Source organism: Poeciliopsis prolifica, unplaced genomic scaffold (genome assembly GCF_027474105.1).
Source record: "Poeciliopsis prolifica strain line A6 unplaced genomic scaffold, Auburn_PproV2 SCAFFOLD127, whole genome shotgun sequence".
In the NCBI taxonomy this organism is placed as follows: domain Eukaryota; kingdom Metazoa; phylum Chordata; class Actinopteri; order Cyprinodontiformes; family Poeciliidae; genus Poeciliopsis; species Poeciliopsis prolifica.
In genome coordinates this window covers 700825-723661 of record NW_026562502.1, presented here as the reverse complement: position 1 = coordinate 723661, position 22837 = coordinate 700825, and the positions used below count along the sequence as shown (strand labels likewise).

The following is a 22837-nucleotide window of genomic DNA, read 5'->3' as shown; positions in this document are numbered from 1 at the left end:
TGGTCCATCAGAGGTCACCCTGGTCCATCAGAGGTCACCTGGTCTATCAGAGGTCACCCAGTAGCATCAGAGGTCACCTTGTTCCATCAGAGGTCACCCAGACCATCAGAGGTCACCCAGTACATCAGAGGTCACCCTGGTCCATCAGAGGTCACCCTGGTCCATCAGAGGTCACCTGGTCCATCAGAGGTCACCCTGGTCCATCAGAGGTCGCCCTGCTCCATCAGAGGTCAACCCTGGTCCATCAGAGGTCACCCAGTAGCATCAGAGGTCACCTTGTTCCATCAGAGGTCACCCAGTACCATCAGAGGTCACCCAGTTTACATCAGAGGTCACCCTGGTCTCAGAGGTCGCCCTGGTCCATCAGAGGTCACCCTGGTCTATTAGAGGTCACCCAGTTCCATTAGAGGTCGCCAGTTCCAACAGAGGTCAACCTGGTCCATCAGAGGTCACTCCTTTCCATCAGAGGTCACCCTGGTCCATCAGAGGTCACCCTGGTCCATCAGAGTCACCCTGGTTCCATCAGAGGTCACCCTGGTCCATCAGAGGTCACCCTGGTCATCAGAGGTCGCCCTGGTTCATCAGAGGTCACCCTGATCCATCGGAGGTCACCCAGTAGCATCAGAGGTCACCTTGTTCCATCAGAGGTCACCCAGTACCATCAGAGGTCACCCAGTTCCATTAGAGGTCGCCCAGTTCCATCAGAGGTCGCCCTGGTTCATCAGAGGTCACCCAGTAGCATCAGAGGTCACCCAGTAGCATCAGAGGTCACCCTGATCCATCAGAGTCAACCTGGTCCATCAGAGGTCACCCTGATCCATCAGAGGTCACCCTGTTCCATCAGAGGTCGCCCTGGTCCATCAGAGGTCACCCTGATCCATCAGAGGTCAACCTGGTCCATCAGAGGTCACCCTGTTCCATCAGAGGTCACCCTGGTCCATCAGAGGTCACCCTGATCCCCAGATGTCCATCAGAGGTCAACCTCCATCAAGATCAGATCCATCAGAGGTCTCCCTGGTCCATCAGAGGTCGCCCTGGTCCATCAAGTCACCCTGGGCCATCAGAGTCACCCTGGTCCATCAGGTCACCCTGGTCTATCAGGTCACCCAGTAGCATCAGAGGTCACCCAGTTCCATCAGAGGTCACTCTGTTCCATCAGAGGTCGCCTGATCCATTAGAGGTCACCCAGTAGCATCAGAGGTCACCTTGTTCCATCAGAGGTCACCCAGTACCTCAGAGGTCACCCTGGGCCATCAGAGGTCGCCCTGCTCCATCAGAGGTCACTGGTCCATCAGAGGTCACCCTGGTCTATCAGAGGTCAACCAGTAGCATCAGAGGTCACCTTGTTCCATCAGAGGTCACCCAGTACCATCAGAGGTCACCCAGTTACATCAGAGGTCACCCTGGTCCATCAGAGGTCGCCCTGCTCCATCAGAGGTCACCCTGGTCCATCAGAGGTCACCCAGTAGCATCAGAGGTCACCTTGTTCCATCAGAGGTCACCCAGTACCATCAGAGGTCACCAGTTACATCAGAGGTCACCCTGGTCCATCAGAGGTCGCCCTGGTCCATCAGAGGTCACCCTGGTCTATTAGAGGTCACCCAGTTCCATTAGAGGTCGCCCAGTTCCAACAGAGGTCAACGTCCATCAGAGGTCACTCCTTTCCATCAGAGGTCCCCTGGTCCATCAGAGGTCACCCTGGTCCATCAGAGGTCACCCTGGTCCATCAGAGGTCACCCTGGTCCATCAGAGGTCGCCCTGGTTCATCAGAGGTCACCCTGATCCATCGGAGGTCACCCAGTAGCATCAGAGGTCACCTTGTTCCATCAGAGGTCACCCAGTACCATCAGAGGTCACCCAGTTCCATTAGAGGTCGCCCAGTTCCATCAGAGGTCGCCCTGGTTCATCAGAGGTCACCCAGTAGCATCAGAGGTCACCCAGTAGCATCAGAGGTCACCCTGATCCATCAGAGGTCAACCTGGTCCATCAGAGGTCACCCTGATCCATCAGAGGTCACCCTGTTCCATCAGAGGTCGCCCTGGTCCATCAAGGTCACCCTGATCATCAGAGGTCGCCCTGCTCCATCAGAGGTCACCCTGGTCCATCAGAGGTCACCCTGGTCTATCAGAGGTCACCCAGTAGCATCAGAGGTCACCCAGTTCCATCAGAGGTCACTCTGTTCCATCAGAGGTCGCCCTGATCCATTAGAGGTCACCCAGTAGCATCAGAGGTCACCTTGTTCCATCAGAGGTCACCCAGTACCATCAGAGGTCACCCTGGTCCATCAGAGGTCGCCCTGCTCCATCAGAGGTCACCCTGGTCCATCAGAGGTCACCCTGGTCTATCAGAGGTCAACCAGTAGCATCAGAGGTCACCTTTTTCCATCAGAGGTCACCCAGTACCATCAGAGGTCACCCAGTTACATCAGAGGTCACCCTGGTCCATCAGAGGTCGCCCTGCTCCATCAGAGGTCACCCTGGTCCATCAGAGGTCACCCAGTAGCATCAGAGGTCACCTTGTTCCATCAGAGGTCACCCAGTACCATCAGAGGTCACCCAGTTACATCAGAGGTCACCCTGGTCCATCAGAGGTCGCCCTGGTCCATCAGAGGTCACCCTGGTCTATTAGAGGTCACCCAGTTCCATTAGAGGTCGCCCAGTTCCAACAGAGGTCAACCTGTCCATCAGAGGTCACTCCTTTCCATCAGAGGTCACCCTGGTCCATCAGAGGTCACCCTGGTCCATCAGAGGTCACCCTGGTCCATCAGAGGTCACCCTGGTCCATCAGAGGTCGCCCTGGTTCATCAGAGGTCACCCTGATCCATCGGAGGTCACCCAGTAGCATCAGAGGTCACCTTGTTCCATCAGAGGTCACCCAGTACCATCAGAGGTCACCCAGTTCCATTAGAGGTCGCCCAGTTCCATCAGAGGTCGCCCTGGTTCATCAGAGGTCACCCAGTAGCATCAGAGGTCACCCAGTAGCATCAGAGGTCACCCTGATCCATCAGAGGTCAACCTGGTCCATCAGAGGTCACCCTGATCCATCAGAGGTCACCCTGTTCCATCAGAGGTCGCCCTGGTCCATCAGAGGTCACCCTGATCCATCAGAGGTCAACCTGGTCCATCAGAGGTCACCCTGTTCCATCAGAGGTCACCCTGGTCCATCAGAGGTCACCCTGATCCATCAGAGGTCAACCTGGTCCATCAGAGGTCGCCCTGGTCCATCAGAGGTCACCCTGGTCCATCAGAGGTCACCCTGGTCCATCAGAGGTCACCCTGGTCTATCAGAGGTCACCCAGTAGCATCAGAGGTCACCCAGTTCCATCAGAGGTCACCCAGTTCCATCAGAGGTCACTCTGTTCCATCAGAGGTCGCCCTGATCCATTAGAGGTCACCCTGATCCATCAGAGGTCACCCTGATCCATTGGAGGTCACCCAGTAGCATCAGAGGTCACCTTGTTCCATCAGAGGTCACCCAGTACCATCAGAGGTCACCCAGTTACATCAGAGGTCACCCTGGTCCATCAGAGGTCGCCCTGCTCCATCAGAGGTCACCCTGGTCCATCAGAGGTCACCCTGGTCTATCAGAGGTCACCCAGTAGCATCAGAGGTCACCTTGTTCCATCAGAGGTCACCCAGTACCATCAGAGGTCACCCAGTTACATCAGAGGTCACCCTGGTCCATCAGAGGTCGCCCTGCTCCATCAGAGGTCACCCTGGTCCATCAGAGGTCACCCTGGTCTATCAGAGGTCACCCAGTAGCATCAGAGGTCACCTTGTTCCATCAGAGGTCACCCAGTACCATCAGAGGTCACCCAGTTACATCAGAGGTCACCCTGGTCCATCAGAGGTCGCCCTGGTCCATCAGAGGTCGCCCTGGTCTATTAGAGGTCACCCAGTTCCATTAGAGGTCGCCCAGTTCCAACAGAGGTCAACCTGGTCCATCAGAGGTCACTCCTTTCCATCAGAGGTCGCCCTGATCCATCAGAGGTCAACTGGTCCATCAGAGGTCACCCCTTTTCCATCAGAGGTCACCCTGGTCCATCAGAGGTCACCCTGGTCTATCAGAGGTCACCCAGTAGCATCAGAGGTCACCCAGTTACATCAGAGGTCTCCCTGTCCATCAGAGGTCGCCCTGGTCCATCAGAGGTCCCACCCGGTCCATCAGAGGTCGCCCTGGTCCATCAGAGGTCACCCTGGTCTATTAGAGGTCCACCCAGTTCCATTAGAGGTCGCCCCAGTTCCAACAGAGGTCACCTGGTCCATCAGAGGTCACTCCTTTCCATCAGAGGTCGCAGCCTGATCCATCAGAGGTCAACCTGGTCCATCAGAGGTCACCCCTTTCCATCAGAGGTCACCCTGGTCCATCAGAGGTCACCCTGGTCCATCAGAGGTCACCCTGGTCTATCAGAGGTCACCCAGTAGCATCAGAGGTCACCTTGTTCCATCAGAGGTCACCCAGTACCATCAGAGGTCACCCAGTTACATCAGAGGTCACCCTGGTCCATCAGAGGTCGCCCTGCTCCATCAGAGGTCACCCTTGGTCCATCAGAGGTCACCCTGGTCTATCAGAGGTCACCCAGTAGCATCAGAGGTCACCTTGTTCCATCAGAGGTCACCCAGTACCATCAGAGGTCACCCAGTTACATCAGAGGTCACCCTGGTCCATCAGAGGTCACCTGGTCCATCAGAGGTCACCCTGGTCCATCAGAGGTCACCTGGTCTATAAGAGGTCACCCAGTAGCATCAGAGGTCACCTTGTTCCATCAGAGGTCACCCAGTACCATCAGAGGTCACCCAGTTACATCAGAGGTCACCCTGGTCCATCAGAGGTCGCCCTGCTCCATCAGAGGTCACCCTGGTCTATCAGAGGTCACCCAGTAGCATCAGAGGTCACCTTGTTCCATCAGAGGTCACCCAGTACCATCAGAGGTCACCCAGTTACATCAGAGGTCACCCTGGTCCATCAGAGGTTGCCCTGGTCCATCAGAGGTCAACCTGGTCCATCAGAGGTCACCCTGTTCCAGAGGTCACCCTGGTCCATCAGAGGTCACCCTGATCCATCAGAGGTCAACCTGGTCCATCAGAGATCACCCTGATCCATCAGAGGTCACCCTGGTCCATCAGAGGTCGCCCTGGTCCATCAGAGGTCACCCTGGTCTATCAGAGGTCACCCAGTAGCATCAGAGGTCACCCAGTTCCATCAGAGGTCACTCTGTTCCATCAGAGGTCGCCCTGATCCATTAGAGGTCACCCTGATCCATCAGAGGTCACCTGATCCATTGGAGGTCACCCAGTAGCATCAGAGGTCACCTTGTTCCATCAGAGGTCACCCAGTACCATCAGAGGTCACCCAGTTACATCAGAGGTCACCCTGGTCCATCAGAGGTCGCCCTGCTCCATCAGAGGTCACCCTGGTCCATCAGAGGTCACCCAGTTAGCATCAGAGGTCACCTTGTTCCATCAGAGGTCACCCAGTACCATCAGAGGTCACCCAGTTACATCAGAGGTCACCCTGGTCCATCAGAGGTCGCCCTGGTCCATCAGAGGTCACCCTGGTCTATTAGAGGTCACCCAGTTCCATTAGAGGTCGCCCAGTTCCAACAGAGGTCAACCTGGTCCATCAGAGGTCACTCCTTTCCATCAGAGGTCACCCTGGTCCATCAGAGGTCACCCTGGTCCATCAGAGGTCACCCTGGTCCATCAGAGGTCACCCTGGTCCATCAGAGGTCGCCCTGGTTCATCAGAGGTCACCCTGATCCATCGGAGGTCACCCAGTAGCATCAGAGGTCACCTTGTTCCATCAGAGGTCACCCAGTACCATCAGAGGTCACCCAGTTCCATTAGAGGTCGCCCAGTTCCATCAGAGGTCGCCCTGGTTCATCAGAGGTCACCCAGTAGCATCAGAGGTCACCCAGTAGCATCAGAGGTCACCCTGATCCATCAGAGGTCAACCTGGTCCATCAGAGGTCACCCTGATCCATCAGAGGTCACCCTGTTCCATCAGAGGTCGCCCTGGTCCATCAGAGGTCACCCTGATCCATCAGAGGTCAACCTGGTCCATCAGAGGTCACCCTGTTCCATCAGAGGTCACCCTGGTCCATCAGAGGTCACCCTGATCCATCAGAGGTCAACCTGGTCCATCAGAGATCACCCTGATCCATCAGAGGTCTCCCTGGTCCATCAGAGGTCGCCCTGGTCCATCAGAGGTCACCCTGGTCCATCAGAGGTCACCCTGGTCCATCAGAGGTCACCCTGGTCTATCAGAGGTCACCCAGTAGCATCAGAGGTCACCCAGTTCCATCAGAGGTCACCCAGTTCCATCAGAGGTCACTCTGTTCCATCAGAGGTCGCCCTGATCCATCAGAGGTCACCTGATCCATCAGAGGTCAACCTGGTCCATCAGAGGTCACCCTGTTCCATCAGAGGTCACCCTGGTCCATCAGAGGTCACCCTGATCCATCAGAGGTCAACCTGGTCCATCAGAGATCACCCTGATCCATCAGAGGTCTCCCTGGTCCATCAGAGGTCGCCCTGGTCCATCAGAGGTCACCCTGGTCCATCAGAGGTCACCCTGGTCCATCAGAGGTCACCCTGGTCTATCAGAGGTCACCCAGTAGCATCAGAGGTCACCCAGTTCCATCAGAGGTCACCCAGTTCCATCAGAGGTCACTCTGTTCCATCAGAGGTCGCCCTGATCCATTAGAGGTCCCCTGATCCATCAGAGGTCACCCTGATCCATTGGAGGTCACCCAGTAGCATCAGAGGTCACCTTGTTCCATCAGAGGTCACCCAGTACCATCAGAGGTCACCCAGTTACATCAGAGGTCACCCTGGTCCATCAGAGGTCGCCCTGCTCCATCAGAGGTCACCCTGGTCCATCAGAGGTCACCCTGGTCTATCAGAGGTCACCCAGTAGCATCAGAGGTCACCTTGTTCCATCAGAGGTCACCCAGTACCATCAGAGGTCACCCAGTTACATCAGAGGTCACCCTGGTCCATCAGAGGTCGCCCTGCTCCATCAGAGGTCACCCTGGTCCATCAGAGGTACCCTGGTCTATCAGAGGTCACCAGTAGCATCAGAGGTCACCTTGTTCCATCAGGCACAGTACCATCAGAGGTCACCAGTTACATCAGAGGTCACCCTGTCCATCAGAGGTCGCCCTGGTCCATCAGAGGTCGCCCTGGTCTATTAGAGGTCACCCAGTTCCATTAGAGGTCGCCCAGTTCCAACAGAGGTCAACCTGGTCCATCAGAGGTCACCCTTTCCATCAGAGGTCGCCCTGATCCATCAGAGGTCACCTGGTCCATCAGAGGTCACCCCTTTCCATCAGAGGTCACCCTGGTCCATCAGAGGTCACCCTGGTCTATCAGAGGTCACCAGTAGCATCAGAGGTCACCCAGTTACATCAGAGGTCTCCTGGTCCATCAGAGGTCGCCTGGTCCATCAGAGGTCACCCTGGTCCATCAGAGGTCGCCTGGTCCATCAGAGGTCACCCTGGTCTATTAGAGGTCACCCAGTTCCATTAGAGGTCGCCCAGTTCCAACAGAGGTCAACCTGGTCCATCAGAGGTCACTCCTTTCCATCAGAGGTCGCCCTGATCCATCAGAGGTCAACCTGGTCCATCAGAGGTCACCCCTTTCCATCAGAGGTCACCCTGGTCCATCAGAGGTCACCCTGGTCCATCAGAGGTCACCCTGGTCTATCAGAGGTCACCCAGTAGCATCAGAGGTCACCTTGTTCCATCAGAGGTCACCCAGTACCATCAGAGGTCACCCAGTTACATCAGAGGTCACCCTGGTCCATCAGAGGTCGCCCTGCTCCATCAGAGGTCACCCTGGTCCATCAGAGGTCACCCTGGTCTATCAGAGGTCACCCAGTAGCATCAGAGGTCACCTTGTTCCATCAGAGGTCACCCAGTACCATCAGAGGTCACCCAGTTACATCAGAGGTCACCCTGGTCCATCAGAGGTCACCCTGGTCCATCAGAGGTCACCCTGGTCCATCAGAGGTCACCCTGGTCTATCAGAGGTCACCCAGTAGCATCAGAGGTCACCTTGTTCCATCAGAGGTCACCCAGTACCATCAGAGGTCACCCAGTTACATCAGAGGTCACCCTGGTCCATCAGAGGTCGCCCTGCTCCATCAGAGGTCACCCTGGTCTATCAGAGGTCACCCAGTAGCATCAGAGGTCACCTTGTTCCATCAGAGGTCACCCAGTACCATCAGAGGTCACCCAGTTACATCAGAGGTCACCCTGGTCCATCAGAGGTCGCCCTGGTCCATCAGAGGTCAACCTGGTCCATCAGAGGTCACCCTGTTCCATCAGAGGTCACCCTGGTCCATCAGAGGTCACCCTGATCCATCAGAGGTCAACCTGGTCCATCAGAGATCACCCTGATCCATCAGAGGTCTCCCTGGTCCATCAGAGGTCGCCCTGGTCCATCAGAGGTCACCCTGGTCCATCAGAGGTCACCCTGGTCCATCAGAGGTCACCCTGGTCTATCAGAGGTCACCCAGTAGCATCAGAGGTCACCCAGTTCCATCAGAGGTCACTCTGTTCCATCAGAGGTCGCCCTGATCCATTAGAGGTCACCCTGATCCATCAGAGGTCACCCTGATCCATTGGAGGTCACCCAGTAGCATCAGAGGTCACCTTGTTCCATCAGAGGTAACCCAGTACCATCAGAGGTCACCCAGTTACATCAGAGGTCACCCTGGTCCATCAGAGGTCGCCCTGCTCCATCAGAGGTCACCCTGGTCCATCAGAGGTCACCCTGGTCTATCAGAGGTCACCCAGTAGCATCAGAGGTCACCTTGTTCCATCAGAGGTCACCCAGTACCATCAGAGGTCACCCAGTTACATCAGAGGTCACCCTGGTCCATCAGAGGTCGCCCTGCTCCATCAGAGGTCACCCTGGTCCATCAGAGGTCAACCTGGTCCATCAGAGGTCACCCTGTTCCATCAGAGGTCACCCTGGTCCATCAGAGGTCACCCTGATCCATCAGAGGTCAACCTGGTCCATCAGAGATCACCCTGATCCATCAGAGGTCTCCCTGGTCCATCAGAGGTCGCCCTGGTCCATCAGAGGTCACCCTGGTCCATCAGAGGTCACCCTGGTCCATCAGAGGTCACCCTGGTCTATCAGAGGTCACCCAGTAGCATCAGAGGTCACCCAGTTCCATCAGAGGTCACTCTGTTCCATCAGAGGTCGCCCTGATCCATTAGAGGTCACCCTGATCCATCAGAGGTCACCCTGATCCATTGGAGGTCACCCAGTAGCATCAGAGGTCACCTTGTTCCATCAGAGGTCACCCAGTACCATCAGAGGTCACCTAGTTACATCAGAGGTCACCCTGGTCCATCAGAGGTCGCCCTGCTCCATCAGAGGTCACCCTGGTCCATCAGAGGTCACCCTGGTCTATCAGAGGTCACCCAGTAGCATCAGAGGTCACCTTGTTCCATCAGAGGTCACCCAGTACCATCAGAGGTCACCCAGTTACATCAGAGGTCACCCTGGTCCATCAGAGGTCGCCCTGCTCCATCAGAGGTCACCCTGGTCCATCAGAGGTCACCCTGGTCTATCAGAGGTCACCCAGTAGCATCAGAGGTCACCTTGTTCCATCAGAGGTCACCCAGTACCATCAGAGGTCACCCAGTTACATCAGAGGTCACCCTGGTCCATCAGAGGTCGCCCTGGTCCATCAGAGGTCGCCCTGGTCTATTAGAGGTCACCCAGTTCCATTAGAGGTCGCCCAGTTCCAACAGAGGTCAACCTGGTCCATCAGAGGTCACTCCTTTCCATCAGAGGTCGCCCTGATCCATCAGAGGTCAACCTGGTCCATCAGAGGTCACCCTGGTCCATCAGAGGTCACCCCTTTCCATCAGAGGTCACCCTGGTCCATCAGAGGTCACCCTGGTCTATCAGAGGTCACCCAGTAGCATCAGAGGTCACCCAGTTACATCAGAGGTCTCCCTGGTCCATCAGAGGTCGCCCTGGTCCATCAGAGGTCACCCTGGTCCATCAGAGGTCGCCCTGGTCCATCAGAGGTCACCCTGGTCTATTAGAGGTCACCCAGTTCCATTAGAGGTCGCCCAGTTCCAACAGAGGTCAACCTGGTCCATCAGAGGTCACTCCTTTCCATCAGAGGTCGCCCTGATCCATCAGAGGTCAACCTGGTCCATCAGAGGTCACCCCTTTCCATCAGAGGTCACCCTGGTCCATCAGAGGTCACCCTGGTCTATCAGAGGTCACCCAGTAGCATCAGAGGTCACCTTGTTCCATCAGAGGTCACCCAGTACCATCAGAGGTCACCCAGTTACATCAGAGGTCACCCTGGTCCATCAGAGGTCGCCCTGCTCCATCAGAGGTCACCCTGGTCCATCAAAGGTCACCCTGGTCTATCAGAGGTCACCCAGTAGCATCAGAGGTCACCTTGTTCCATCAGAGGTCACCCAGTACCATCAGAGGTCACCCAGTTACATCAGAGGTCACCCTGGTCCATCAGAGGTCACCCTGGTCCATCAGAGGTCACCCTGATCCATCAGAGGTCGCCCTGGTCCATCAGAGGTCACCCTGGTCCATCAGAGGTCACCCTGGTCCATCAGAGGTCACCCTGGTCTATCAGAGGTCACCCAGTAGCATCAGAGGTCACCCAGTTCCATCAGAGGTCACTCTGTTCCATCAGAGGTCGCCCTGATCCATTGGAGGTCCCAGTAGCATCAGAGGTCACCTTGTTCCATCAGAGGTCACCCAGTACCATCAGAGGTCACCCAGTTACATCAGAGGTCACCCTGGTCCATCTGAGGTCGCCCTGCTCCATCAGAGGTCACCCTGGTCCATCAGAGGTCACCCTGGTCTATCAGAGGTCACCCAGTAGCATCAGAGGTCACCTTGTTCCATCAGAGGTCACCCAGTACCATCAGAGGTCACCCAGTTACATCAGAGGTCACCCTGGTCCATCAGAGGTCGTCCTGCTCCATCAGAGGTCACCCTGGTCCATCAGAGGTCACCCTGGTCTATCAGAGGTCACCCAGTAGCATCAGAGGTCACCTTGTTCCATCAGAGGTCACCCAGTACCATCAGAGGTCACCCAGTTACATCAGAGGTCACCCTGGTCCATCAGAGGTCGCCCTGGTCCATCAGAGGTCACCCTGGTCTATTAGAGGTCACCCAGTTCCATTAGAGGTCGCCCAGTTCCAACAGAGGTCAACCTGGTCCATCAGAGGTCACTCCTTTCCATCAGAGGTCGCCCTGATCCATCAGAGGTCAACCTGGTCCATCAGAGGTCACCCTGGTCCATCAGAGGTCTCCCTGGTCCATCAGAGGTCAACCTGGTCCATCAGAGGTCACCTGGCTCTCTGGACGCCAGCAGCTTCCATTCAGATGTTAACTTTAGATCAAGGACACATTGAAGTGATGAGTCTCTGCAGACAGTGAGGAACCAGCAGGACGTGTTTCATTCAACCCAGGAGATGTTGGTCTTCCTGTCCTACTGGCCAGTTTCTAGAGCAGCCAACTGGGTGAACTGGAAGTGAATCCCATGGTGACTGAGTGTCTCTGGTTCCCTCTCAGATGGGCTTCACAGCAGAGGAAGCTGATGATGAATCCAGAGGAGAACAGAGCAGCCTCTCCATCACCCAGCGGCGTTTCTATGAAGAGTGACCGATCCATAGATCTTCCTTTTTACTTCAGTAATCCTCCTGGATTGTCAGACCCAAGGTAAGACGTCTGTTAACCAGAAATATCAGCATTTACCCAAAAGCGTAACTGAAAATGCTGTCAAACATCAATATAAATCAGAGAAATGTTGCACAGCATGTTTCATGTAGTCCTGTGTCAGGCTGCTGCTGATGAGAATTCACCTTTAAACGGGACTTTATGCAAAGTTCACATTTATCACAATATGTATTTCCATTTGGGTTTCTGCGTCTATTAAAAAACAACCCAGGCACTTAAAAACACAACCCAGCCCATTTCATCTGGAAGTTAAAGTTTTTGTTTTAAGATGAGCCGTTTCCAATCCTTCCAGAATGTAGCGTACAAGTCAGCAGGCACTGAATGTCACTTAGCAACCCGGTAAAGCCCAGCTATTTAGCTAGCAGGCTAAACGAAGCCCAGAGCATTAGCTAGCATTCTACGCCAAACATGTATTAGCTAGCAGCCCAGTAAAGCCCAGTGCATTATGGAACAAAACCAGTAAAGATTAGCACACTAGCTACATGCCTAACTAATGTGCAGCGCACTAGCTAGCAGCAGAAGTAATGCCCAGAGCAATAGCTAGCATTCTAAGCCAAACACATGTATTAGGTGATGTCTGTAGCGCCTCCCAGAGGGCATGAGAGTCTCTATGTTGGGTGACTTGTGTCTGTGATGACACCACTTCCTGTAGTTTTCTGTGGCAGGAAGTAGTGCTTTGGTGTCTGCAGGGCTTGCAGACTTGTGACCTTTGACCTTTCTCTGTGCCGTTCCTACATCGGTGGCTTCTAGTTGGGGTCCATGATGATCTGTTTCTGGGTGTTGCTGTCAATGGTGGTGGAGATGTAGCCTCAGGATGTTTGGTCAGCTGTTTGCTAATGGCTGCATGAAGCTGTTTCATAGCCAGTTTAGCATTAGCATCCTGGGGGATGTTCACTGCAGTGAGAATGATGGAAGAGAGTTTCTCTAGGGAGAGAATCATCTGCATTTGACCATTATAAACGCCACGTTGGGTGATCAGTGTCTCTCGGTAGCAACAGAGTCTGTGCACAAAAGAGAGACCTCTGCTATCCTGTGTGTGTAGCGTCCTGCTAACTCGTTAGCATTGTTCAAGCTGCTGTTGTTCAGCCATGTTTCAGTGAAAATTATGACATTTGACTTCATAATCCATCGGTTATGATGATGGAGAAACACATGTCCATTTTGTTTGTGTGACCGGGCCGGACCTTGGTGAGGCCAGTGGTGGTAAGTGCAGCCGGTGTGGCGTCAGTTTTAGCTTAGCTTGTTGCCCTCCTCGCCTTCCCCACCTTTGTTTTTGTTCTCGGCCTCTGAGTGAGCATCCTGCGGTGTTCTGGAGATCTCTGTGATGAGTCCAAATGTCCAGAAGCTCCTGTTTGTCCAACATTATGAATGTCAACTGTCATGGAGACCAGGACCATTTCAGTGTATTTAATGACTCCACACTGTTGTAGGAGAGAGAAGTGAAACAGAAAGGATTCTATACAAGATTCAGATCTGGAGTTGTCAGATGAGTATCAGCCTGTGTTCTGGGAGCAGAAGGAGAAAAACAAGATCCAGAACAATCTGAAGAAGAGACAGACTCATGGTGCGTTCACACCAAACACGTTTTTAGCCTCAGGTGCTTCTGGTTCACAATCAAAGTCTATGTAATGTTATAAAAACCCTCCACACAGTTCAGATCGCGCTGCACCAGACTCTCAAAACGCTCCAAGTGGACTTTGAATGTAAACCGAAACATGTTTCATGTGAACGCGCCGCCAGAGCAGAGAGACAGCTGGGCTTGGTGGGCCTGGATTAACTTGTATGTTGGTTTAGGGGGGCAACTCCAGACCCCCTGCGCTTTTAGATGTTCATTTTGCCCTAAATAGATAGGAAATCACATAAATACAGAAACTGAAAGACACTTTTTATCTTTTGTCAGGAGGATATTTAACTTTTATAAATAATTTTTTACATATAAAACTCATGTTGTGACGACGTGATAGAAAAAGACGGTCTCTGCCTTCTCCCAGCGTTAACTAGAAACCAATCAGAGACAGGAGGCGGGTCTTACAGCTGTCAGTCACCCTCAGTGTGGCGCTGCTCATCCTGCTCTTGCAGTCCTTTACTTATCCTCTGCTATGCTGCAGAGCCTTTCATGAATGCTAAAGCTAGTTAGCATGGCTTTTGATGTAGGCGGATCAATGGTTGCCTTTACATGAGGATGATTGACAGCGCTGTGTCTCATTCCCAAAATAATAAATACTGATTATATCTCCAATTATTATAATTTTACTGGTTGTGTTGGACTTTCACTAATATCTTCATCTTCACTACAAAGCCTGTTGTTAGTGAACTATTGCAGTGATGAAGAAATGTCTTCACAGAGGGAGGAAGAGGAGCAGCGTTGGTGAGGAAGAGCAGCCGTCCTGCTGTGCTTTGTGTCAGGAGGTTCTGATGGATCCGGTCTCTACCAGCTGTGGACACTGGTTCTGCAGACACTGCATCAGGTCCTACTGGGACCAGTCTGCTCCATCTGGACCCTCCTCCTGCCCCCAGTGTGGAAAAAGACCCAGAACAGCAGCTGGACTGCTGACAGCCAATCAGAGCAGCTGTGCTCCAGGTGAGACTGAACTCCTCCAATCAGAGCTTCCTTCTGTCGTCTGTTGAACCAATTCAACGTCTTTAGTTGGGATTTGGAAATTCAAGGTTTTAAAGTCTTTCAGTGATCAATTATTCCAGGTAAATCTGTTCCAGCTGTAAATGGATCAAAGGTGTTCATCTGGAGAAAGGAAACATCATGTTCTACCAAGAAGACCTGGAGCAGTGTGGTCTGGATGTCACAGAGGCCTCAGTGTACTCAGGAGTTTGTACAGAGATCTTCAAAAGAGAGAATCTGATCTTCCAGAAACCAGTCTACTGCTTTGTTCATCTGAGCATTCAGGAGTTTCTGGCTGCAGTCTACATGTTCCACTGTTTCACCAGCAGGAACCCAACAACTACTTCACTTTACTATAAAGTAAACTTTGATAAGTCTACTTTGATAATAAATCTCAGATTATAATCTACATATTTACATGTGAAATGTAATACTTAAAAAAAATCTACTTCTAAAAGGCCAAATCAGTCACATAGTCAGATAGAAACATCAAATGAGGACATGATGCAGAAGAGTTGATGTTACTTAAAGTTGCTGCATTTATTGTGTTTCTGTCACCATTTATTCATCTCATCTGATTTGTGAATCAGATCCTGACAGTGAATGGAAAAAACCCACAAAACCGAAATCTGCTGTCTGACGATAGAATAGAGAGCAGATTTTGATCTGTTTAGCAATCCATCAGATTGATCCGATGCTAAACGATCTGATGGATCCAGTTGTTTAGCATCACATCCTATGAAGTCAGAGACCTTATAATAATAACACCTCTCAATGTTCAACATGGTTTGGATCCAACTTAATCACAATAAATCATGTTTTTTCTTACTTCAGTTGTCTTTTCTTTATTTCAGCAGATGTTGTTCTGCAGCAGGAAGTTCTAGAGGAACATAAGATCAGTCTGAGGCAGAGATGTGAATGTGTGACTGAAGGAAGTGATGAAACAGGAAGTAGGGCCCTCCTCAGCAGGATCTACACTGATCTCTACATCACAGAGGGACAAAGTGAAGAGGTTAATACCCAGCATGAGGTGAAGCAGCTGGAGAGAGCTGCCAAGATCCAGAACCTCCATGACTCTCCAATCAGGTGCCATGACATCTTTAAAACCTTCCCTGACCAACATGGAGCCATCAGAGTGGTTCTGACCAACGGCGTCGCTGGTGTTGGAAAAACCTTCTCAGTGCAGAAGTTCACTCTGGACTGGGCAGAGGGCTTGGAGAACCAAGATGTCAGTGTGGTGGTTCTGCTTTCGTTCAGGGAGCTGAACTTGATCAGAGATCAGCAGCACAGTCTTCTCTCCCTGCTCCATGTTTTCCATCCAACACTCCAGAAGCTCCCAGCAGAGCAGCTGGCTGGCTGCAAACTCCTCTTCATCTTTGATGGCCTGGATGAAAGCAGACTTTCACTGGACTTCAGCAGCAGTCAGCTGGTTTCTGACGTCACACAGAAATCATCAGTCAACGTTCTGCTGACAAACCTCATCAAGGGGAACCTGCTTCCCTCGGCTCTCATCTGGATAACTTCCAGACCTGCAGCGGCCAATCAGATCCCTCCTTCATGTGTTACCAGGGCGACAGAAGTACGAGGCTTCAGCGACACCCAGAAGGAGGAGTACTTCAGGAAGAGGTTCAGTGATGAAGAGCTGTCCAGCAGAATCATCTCCCACATCAAGACCTGCAGGAGCCACATCATGTGTGGAATCCCAGTCTTCTGTTGGATCACTGCTACAGTTCTGGAGAACATGGTGACCTCAGAGCAGAGAGGAGAGCTGCCCAAGACCATGACTGACATGTACTCACACTGCTGGTCCAGACAAAGAGGAAGAACAACAAGTACCATGGAGGACATGAGACAAGTCCACAGGAGCTGATGGAGGCTGACAGGGAAGTTCTTCTGAAGCTGGGGAGGCTGGCGTTTGAACATCTGGAGAAAGGAAACATCAGTTCTACCAAGAAGACCTGGAGCAGTGGTCTGGAGGTCACAGAGGCCTCAGTGTACTCAGGAGTTTGTACAGAGATCTTCAAAAGAGAGAGTGTGATCTTCCAGAAACCAGTCTACTGCTTTGTTCATCTGAGCATTCAGGAGTTTCTGGCTGCAGTCTACATGTTCCACTGTTTCACCAGCAGGAACTCAGAGGTAGTGAAGAGGTTCCTGGGAGGAAAATACAGTAAAACATCTCTGGAGGATTTCATGAAAAAAGCCATGGAGAATCTCTGAGAAGTGAAAATGGCCACCTTGACCTGTTTGTGCGTTTCCTTCATGGCCTCATTCTGGAGTCCAACCAGAGACTGTTAGGAGGCCTTCTGGGTCAGAGAGAGACCAGTCCAAAAACCATCCAGAGAATCATCAACAATCTGAAGACAGGAAGAATAAAGGCGTCTCCTGACAGAAACGTCAACATCTTCCACTGTCTGATGGAGATGAACGACGTCTCTGTTGATCAGGAGATCCAAGAGTTCCTGAAATCTGCAAACAGAGAAGAAGAATCGTCTATGATCCAGTGTTCAGCTCTGTCCTTCATGCTGCAGATGTCAGAGGTTCTGGATGAGTTGGACCTGGAGAAGTACAACACATCAGAATCAGGACGACTGAGATTGGTTCCAGTTGTGAGGAACTGCAGAAAGGCTCGGTGAGTCCAGACGTCTTCATGCTGATTCGGCTCTATTTTCCTCACTGTTTGATTCATTCTTCAAGTGTTGTGATGATTTTTGGCCTTTAGCTTTTTCCTTCATCTTTAGACCAGTGGCCTCCAACCTGCGGTCCGTGGACCAGTTGGTACCGGGCCGCGCAATAAATAATAAAATATTTTTACATCTTATGTATTATCTGAGTCTGGAGGATCTTTTATTTTGAAAATCCTTTACCAGATTCTCTCGGTGGCGTTTTGGCGCCAACATTGATCCACAAGCATCAAAATGAACAGAACCAGATCAGATTCTTTGGAAAGTTTGTCTGAAGGCCCAGAGAGGCAGGAGGATGGGTTTATGCCGGTGGGTTGATTCCCACAGTCCAAGCTGCTCTGCATGATCAGGTGACCTGATGAGCCAATGAAGCTTCAGACTGCATCACCATGGAGACCCAGTGTCTCCCTGAGCATCACTTCAGCGCTCCAGCAGGAGAAACAGCTCAGGGTCCATCAGTCGATATCCTGAGTTAAAATGTTTAGAAAAGGAAAATGTTGGTTTTGTAGTGCATCTGCATCTTATTTTGAAGGGATATATAACCGTGACCATAGCGACCAGAGTCAGAGAGAGTGAGGTCAGAGGTCGAGAGGAGATGTGAGTTTTAGGTCTGGTTGGTTTAAGGATCGTTGGCCGATTTCCCAATGTAGCCCAGTTATACTAACGTAGGTAAAGGCCCCTGAGTTCACTAAACTCATTAAATTACAAATAATGACTATTACACTCTCATGTTTAACCTTTGTTGAGTTTCACTCACCTTGGAGTAATGACACACTAGTACTTTCCTTTCCTTCTCACTAAATAATATAGACTTGAATAGGAATAATATACTCCAAATACAGTTCTATAATAAATCAAACACACACTTGAATTAGAGTTGAACATTAAAACATTAACAAATGCACAAAATGCGAATACTTAACTTTTGTTTAGTTTCACCCTATAATAATAAATGTGGGCCCACACTTTAATGTTCAGCTAAAGCCGGCATTAAATAACTAAATGTAGTCCCAACAAGCAAACAAAAACCCGTTGCAGGCCTGAAGCTTGAGCCTTGGCACCCGGTCCAGGTGAAGACCCAAACCCCTCGGCACCTCACCCGTCCTCAGCTCCAGCCACCAAGATGTCCGCAGATCCAGTCTGGCAAGATGTCCTCCGCCGCCCCAACCAGTCCGGCAGTCCACAGGGTCCAGGAATGATAGAGGAGGCCAGCGCAGATCCAGTCCTTCAGTCCCGCCACGGATTCCTAGCATAACCACCACCGCTGCTCCAGGCTCAGCTTGGCTAAAGCTTCCTCGACGGAAACCTTAGTTAAAGTCCGTTAGCTGTGTTAGCTTACCGTCCTCAATAGCTATTCACTGTGCTGGTGAACATCGATGCGGCAGCGAGCGTTACACCTACGATACAGTGAGCTCCGGTCTGGAACCGTCACAGCAGCGGCTAAACAGAATACAGTGTTAATATACATTCAGCGACTGTCCAACTGAAAGTCTAAACATGCATAAAACACGTTCTCTAAACTCTGCCACGTTCTCTTCTTTTCGCGCGGTTCCTCCCTTTCTTCTTCTTCTTCTTGTTGTGTTTATTGGCGGTTGGCAACAAACTTAGAGTAGCATTACCGCCACTTACTGGTATGGAGTGTGGCTCGTGTTGGTCTAACGCTCTCTCTGTATATATATACCTATATATTCTTACATACACCTACACACACAAAAAGAAAAAACATTTTATATTTATACCTACACATACATACTTACATCCATATTTATATTCTACTCATCACTATCATCCATACATTAACTCTTATGTCTACTATCAAATTCTACTGAATATCTTAGTTTTCTTTAAAAATCGAATAACTATTTGTATATGTTGCTCTCAAAACTCTTCCTCAAAATATCTATTAAATTAAATTTTTCCTTAATACTTTCAAACTCTTTTTTTATCTCCTCTCTTTCATATTTATCACATTCTAGAATAACATGTTCTACTGTTTCCCATTCTCCACAAATACTCACATTTACCAGTTGCATGCTTTTGAATTCTAAAAAGTGAGTAGTTAAGTCCTGTATGCCCAAATCTTATCCTTGTTATCACTCTTTCCTCTTTTCTATTTCTTCTTCCCTTTCTTCTTTCTCCTACCATCTTCTGTATTTTATAAAACCATCTTCCTGTTATTTCTTCATCCCACCTTTCCTGCCACTTTTCCGTCAGTTTTTCCTTAACTATACTCTTTCCTTCAGCTTTACTTGTTTTAACTTTAATGCTAATTGGATTTTGAATTGCCCCTTTTGCTAATTTATCTGCCCTCTCATTTCCTTCTATTCCAATATGTGCTGGAACCCATACAAAATTAACTATCACCCCCATATTTTTTATTCTATATAATGTGTGAAATATTTCTAATAAAATGTCCATTCTACTATCCGATTGCTTGTTTTTAATACTTAATAGTGCAGATCTTGAATCTGAACAGATTATTGTTTTTAATGGTTTTATCTCTTCTACCCATTGTAAAGACAATAGAATTGCCATCATTTCTCCTGTTCACTGATAATCCGTCTGTAATTCGTTTCCTATTCTTATATTGAATTCTGGTACTACAAACGCTATACCTACTTTTCCAGTTATTTTTGATGCATCTGTATAGATTTGAATATACTGATAGTAATTGTTTAAAAGTACCTGCACTGAACTACTATCAATGATGACAGATTTATCCTGTTTCTTATCCATTATTGTCATATCTACTGTTGCTTCTGGTAGAATCCATGGTGGTTTTACTGATGTTGGTGTTTTATGACTAATTTCCAGACTACTCATGTTAAATTCTTTTATTTTGTTTTCAATTGTCCATCCAAGACTCCCCATTTCTTTTGTTTCTTTTTCCCAAAATGGTTTTAAAATTTCCCTAGCCGGATGAATTGATCTTTGCTTTGCAAATTTAACCAATAATTTAATTCCAACCTTAATCTTCTTAATTCTAATGGCATTTCTCCCATCTCTACTTCCATTGCTGCTCTTGGTGTGGTTTTAAATGCTCCAGAACATAATCTTAATGCTTGATGTTGTATTACATCTAATTTAACCAAATGTACTTTCGCTGCTGAACCGTAACAATACAACCAAAATCTATGTTAGCTCTTATCATACCTGTATAAAACTGTCTCAAAGATTGCCTATCTGCTCCCCAGTCACTGCCAGCCAAGCGTCTCAAAATATTTAAGATTTTCTTACTTTTATCGACAACTTTCTGAATATGTACATTCCATTTTAGTTTATCATCAACCATACTCCTAAAAATTTTATACACTTTACTTGCTCTAATTCTTGACATATAATTTTAATTTTACTTCCTGTTTATTTTTTTCCTAGTAAATACCATTACTTTTGTTTTTTCAACTGAAAACTTAAATCCCCATTGCCATGCCCATCTCTAGCTCATTAATAACATCTTGTAATTTTTTAACAATAAAACCTAAATTTTTCCCTCTTTTCCAAACCGCCATCATCCGCAAAGAGTGAACATCCCATTTCTTTATCAATACCTTTAAAAATATCATTTATCATAATAGAGAACAATAAGGGACTTATTATACTCCCCTGTGGTGTTCCATTTTCTACTCTATATACTCCTGATGTTACTTCACCGATTCTAACTTGAATTTTCCTATTTAGTAAAAAGTCTTTAATCCATTGATATCTTTCCTTTAATGCCCAACCTATATAATTTAATTAATAATCCCTCTACCCACATCATCATACGCTTTTTCTATATCAAAAAATATTGCCACCACATTTTCTTTATTTACTTGTTTCTAATTTCATGCTCTAGACATATTGTTGGATCATTAGTTCTCCTCCCTTTTCGAAATCCACTTTGAATTTATATATACCCCTTACTATTTAAATAATACTAGTCTATTGTTAATCATTTTTTCCATTATTTTACGTAAGTTTGATGTTAAAGCTATTGGCCTATAATTTCTGGTTTTGATTTATCTGGTTTAGCTATTGGTATTATAATTGATTCTTTCCATTCCATTGGTAATTTCCCCTCCTCCCAAATTTTATTATATAATTTCAATATTATCTCTTTAGATTTTTCACTGAGCTGACTTATCATTCTATACCATATTTTATCTTTACCTGGTGCTGTATTTTTAAGTTTTGTAAATGAAGAGTTCAATTCAGCTTTTGTAAATTCAACATTTAACAAGTTATTTGCTTCTTCTTCATTCTGCAACACATCTTTATATTTGAGTTTTGTATTTTCTCTTCCTTTTCTACCCTCCTCACTAATATTATCTGAACTGTGAATTTTACTGAATGTTTCTTGCCAATATTTCTGCTTTATCTTCATCTTTAATTATATTTATATTATCTACTTTTAATATAGGATATTCAAATTCTCTTTTAATGCCATTCATTCTTCTAATCATTCTCCAAATTTTTTCTATTTTTGTTTCCTTCCCTATTGTGCTACAAATTTTTTTCCAATATTCTCTTTTTGCATTCTTAATTATTCTCCTTACTATTGCTTGCTTTCTTTTATAATCAATTAAATTCTCATATTTGAATTACCTCTTAATACCTTAAATGCTTGTTTCTTACTTTTATTGCTTCTTTACATTCATTTGTCCATCATGGTACTATTTTCTTATAATTTTTACACCCTATTTTCTTCGTAGATTTATCTGCTGCTTCCAAGATTATCTCACAAATGTTTAAATTTATTTCATCTATATTCATTTCCATATCCACTTTTTCTAATTTTATTTGACTTAAAAATCTGAATTTAATCCAATCTGCTTTATTAAAATCCCATTTTTTATTGACCTTTATATTTTCATTATTTATATTTAATCCTACTTTTATTGTAATGGGATAATGATCACTACCTATTGTTGTATTTTTATCAATGATCCATTCACAAATACTCGCTAAACCATTTGAAACTATTGTTAAATCAATAACTGATTCCATTCCTGTTCTTACATTAAGTCTAGTTCCATCATTACATACAAGATTTTTACTTTCTATTAATTCTTCTATTATTTTCCCATTTTCTATCGTTACATTTACCCAATACTATTAGCATTAAAATCCCCACACCAAATTACTTTTCCTTCCAAATATTCAGTTAATTCATCCATTATTTCAATTGAAATAATTTACATGGATTATAAAAATTTATTATTTAACTTTACCACCTTGTTCCCAAATTTCAATTATATTATATATTCAAGTTCTTTCCCTAAAACCTGATATTGTATCCCTTTTTTTACAAATATTCCACATCCACCTCCTCCTCCTCCTGCCTATCTCTTCTTACACTACCATATCCGTTAATCACAAAATCTAACGTTGCTTTTAGCCATGTTTCCTGAATACAAATCATTTCTGGTTTTTCCTCAAGACTATCAATATATCCTTTAAGTTCCTGTCCGTTAGCAATCAAACTTCTTGCATTCCATTGTAATATTAACATGAATTATTTCCACCAGATGTTCCTGGCTTCCTGTCTACCTCCAATTTTTTGTTTATGTTCTCCCATGATCCTCTTTAAACCCCAGAAACTTTTCCGCTCCCCTCACTATAATTTTAATCTTCTCCGTTTATTCTTGGCTTGGTCAGTACAGTTGATAACATATGCCATAAATAATATTAGTTTTTCTACTGATATCACAACCTTTTCCTCTGACTGTATCTCACTTTGCAGTGGAATTTGCCTCGTTTTTTCAATCTCTCTTATTTTCTGTTCTTTCACATTTTTAACTGCCTCTGCATAGCTTATA

The 22837-nt window shown here is 47.9% G+C and overlaps 1 pseudogene; it reads left to right on the top strand.

The window, feature by feature from the left end:
- The window catches only part of LOC129355228 (NLR family CARD domain-containing protein 3-like), a 45432-nt pseudogene that overhangs the window by 9911 nt on the left and 12684 nt on the right, over nucleotides 1-22837 (top strand).